Here is a 4,096-nt window from a genome sequence, read left to right as displayed (position 1 = left end):
ATAAATTCCAAGCAAACATATATGAAATCTTTTATGAAGCATTTCAATACGCCACTTCACTTGGTTGTGCAGTTGGGTGGAGAAATGCTTAGAGATGTTTCATATTTTTTCCTTACATTTAAGAGAAAATAGTTGTATGTCGCATATCATTTCATAATTTGAAGGGTGTCCCAAAATATCTGTGATTTTCTTAGTAAACTTCTACTACAGTTTAAAATATAGCCATCTCCTTTTAGTAAGAAAAAATTTCTTACACTTACTATCATGCACAAGGTCTATGTAAACTATACACACATTATATCAAAATACTAAAAGGGTATTCTCTCACGGGAATTAGAAATACACTGTTATTGGGAACCACCCAACTATATTATTATACATGTAAATGACATACTAAACTGAAGTAATCAATATCTAAGTATGAGAACTACATCTTTCAGCCATGCAGGCTTGGAAATGTTGAGTTACTTTGTCTTTCTCTTACCCTCTATACTATATTCAATTCTCAATCAATTCTGTATTCTCTAAAAGTCAGTTCTTTCCATTTTTAAGTAATATTGTTCTCATTATCTCTTACTTGAACCTTATTGTTAATTTTCTTCCACAAAGAATTTATCATTTTTCTATAGGTAACAATTCTTTTATTTAAAAAAAATGTTTTATTTATTTATTTTTAGAGAGAGGGGAAGGGAGGATGAAAGAGAGGGAGAGAAACATCAATGTGTGGTTGCCTCTGGTATGCACCCTACTGGGGACCTGGCCTGCAACCCAGGCATGTGCCCTCACTGAGAACCCAACCAGTGACCTTTTGGTTCGAAGGCCAGCACTCAATCCACTGAGCCACACCAGCCAGGGCTATAGATAACAATAACTGTGATCATGGTATTACTCTGAATCAAAATGTTTTCTTAGTTTTTTAATAGCCAACAGAATAAAATAAAATATGTAACAGATAATAATCTAGTCCCAGTCACTTCCTCCTATTATGTCTGCCTAATTGTAATAAACTCTTCACTAACATTTACACAGGTAAGCACTGTACTTTCCCCTCTTAGGTCCTGACCACTTATGCCTTGGCCATATACCTTTAACTTGCACTACTTCATCCGCAACACTACAATGCAACTCATCCTTGATGATCCCACTCACACTCAACTTTATGCTTTAATCTTTTCCTCTTTACTTTAGCAGAAAAGTAAAACTATTTTCTACACTGTACTTAACACACAGAATTTATCAAATTATGTCTTATACCACCAGATGTATTCACTATCTGCATATATGTCTTATATCACCATAGCAAGCTATAAACTCGTCAAGCATAGAACACGTTTCATTTATTCTCGCATCCTTGCCCAGCACAGTTTGTAATAGGCAGTTGTGGAATCTTTGGTTTAGTTGAATTATTTAATGACATATGAAAAGTCTGAACTACCACAGAGTCTGTAATAGTTTCTCCTCACCCATGTCCACTCCACTTTATTAAGGGTGATTTAAGTCTCTCACCAGACCTTAGAGAATCTTTCTTGGTTCTACATACTGTTTTCCCCCCAAATCACTCACTCTATCTAACTGAAATCTGCTTCATATCCTTTACTCCAGGAACCCCTGCCACTACTTCAAAATCTGTTTGAACTTGTTTCTTTGTATTTACATATCTTTCCCAAAGTTCCCATGGGAGCTTCAGACATCATTTGAAAAGCTGTCTTTGGCTCATCTTTGCCAATCTTTCTTTCTCATCTCTTCACACACAAACATGAACAATTATGGGACTTGGAAGTTAAAGCTTTGCTATTGTGGTGTTGTAAAGCAAAACTCTGTTTTTTTCTTCCTCTGTAGGGAAAAACTCAATTTGTTAGTGTGTGTTTCTCTATCCTGTGTACCTTTTCTAACTTCACAGAAAACACTCTGCTTCTGATATTTCCGGTCACCAAACCTGTGGAGGCCCACCCCCCCCCCCCCCCCCAATAAGCAATTCTTAAAGCACCAGCAGTTGGGTCTCTTACAATTTAACTTAATTCAGGTACAGTTTACGGGAGAGATAATGTCAGGTCCCACAGGTTAAGGCTTCAGTCTTATAACACTAAGACTAACCCCCCCTTCACACACATACACACACATACACACAGACCCAAACACACTTCATACACCACTCTCAAGCCCATGTTACCACTCACGCTTCAGACCAACTGGTTTCCTCAGGTTTAATTAATTTTTCAGGACTCATAGAACTCAAGGAAAGAATTACTTATGTTTACCAGTTTATGGATGGATATGATAAGGATACAGATGAACAGCCAGATGAACAGAGGCACAGGGTGAGGTCTGGCAGTGTCTGCCCTGAGTATAGGACCTCTGCTCCCAAGGAGTTGGGGTGCATCACCCTTCCAGCAGCCAGTACTATTGGGATTGTACGGAGGCTCCCTTGTGTAGGTATGATCAATTATTAACTCCCTTTCTCGCCCTTGCCAGTGAGAGTGAGAAGGGTGGGGGTGTAAGGAGAGGATGTCTGTGGAGGAAGTTATGAGCAGTCTTTGGCTTATCGGTGAAGGGAAGCTTGTAGTTTTGTACAGCTCTTGGGGGGGTTTTTGTGGAGTTACATATGGCTCAAGCCCTTCTCTCCTCTCTGAATGATGGCGGAAGGAGTAGAGCTGAAAATTTCAAGTCTCTAGCCACAGCTTGGCCTTTTTGATAGCCAGACCCCATCAAGGAGCCACTCTGGAGTCCACCTGAAGTTACCTCTTTAGAATAAAAGATCTTCCTAGTGCTCTTACCACTTAGAAATTTACAAGGGTTTAGGGACCATGTGTCAGGGACTGGGTCAAAGACCAACTATTAGAATAAGAGACACTCCTAGTATTCTTATCACTTAGGTGATTATAAAGATTTTAGGAACTCTATGCCAGGAACTGGGGCAGAGACCAATATATATTATTTTCTATTGTCTTATAGGTATGGACTACCCCATTTTCCAGGTTGGACATTTTAGATGTAAATATAGTTTTCTTAATGGCTAGCAATAAGACTTAGGAAAAAACATGTCATGATGCTTCATTTTACATAGAGGTAAAGAGAAATAAATTCCAAAGAAAACAAATAATCTTGAGAGAAGTAATCAAGAGAAAATATTGCTTCATTTTCTATCACCATGCATTACTTTTCCCCTGATGTTTTTCCATGTTGGAATTCTTATCTATTTTGTTCACATTTTGCCTCTGTGATCTTTAATATTTTCTTGCTTGGTAAAGATATATTTCATTTTCTTCCCTTTTGGTATGTACATATTTCTCCAATAAAAGCATGTTGTTCAAGTGCAGGTTTAAAGAAGTCACCTCTGCCTAAGCTGATGCCTTGCGTCCTTCCTATTCTGGTTCATTACTAGAGAAAAAGTACAGGAAGTTGTAGGGAGGTTATAAATCCAGTGTGCAACAAAGAAAAAAGCTAATTTAAGAGCAAATCCTCAAGGTCATGAACAAAGTGAATTTCTGAACTGTAAGTGAAAGAATCTTCTAAAGTAATTATGATAATTTCTAACCCAAATAGAAATAATATTTTGCCTTACACATCATTTTCATTATTCTTACCTCTATTTCTACATTTGTTTGATCGTTAGATGGGCATTTTACAAGTGGCCATATGGTTCCATAGAGCTATGTAAATGACTAGGGGACTTGTTCAGTAGTAACTATGTTTAGACTGAGTATTTGTGTGCTACCTATAAATAGAAAGATGTGAACAAAAGAGGCATAAAAACTGTAGGATGAAACTCAGTGTAGTAATTAGTGGAGTCTGATGTAGTCAGCTAAACAGAAGAGCAGAGAAATCAAAAACTGTAACTGGTGGGAGACAAGTAATAAGGTCAAAGTTTTAAGAAAATCATAATTGACCTAGAAACATTCAGATAAGAAAAGAAAAATGCAGAGAAAGTGAGAAAGGGAGGGTGGAGAGAAAGAAAAATGGGAAAACGGGGGAGAAGGGTGAAGGGGGCGGGGAGGAAGAGAGAGCAGGGCCTAGTTGGGACAACTTTCTCCAAAAGAGGGTAAGGAAGGTGGAATGGAGTGAAAAATCAAAGGAAAGACTGAGCAAAAACAGAGAA

The sequence above is a fragment of the Artibeus jamaicensis genome, unplaced genomic scaffold, assembly GCF_021234435.1.
Source record: "Artibeus jamaicensis isolate MK-2021 breed Jamaican fruit bat unplaced genomic scaffold, CSHL_Jam_final scaffold_286, whole genome shotgun sequence".
Classification (NCBI taxonomy): Eukaryota; Metazoa; Chordata; class Mammalia; order Chiroptera; family Phyllostomidae; genus Artibeus; species Artibeus jamaicensis.
Note: the sequence above shows the minus strand (reverse complement) of the source record.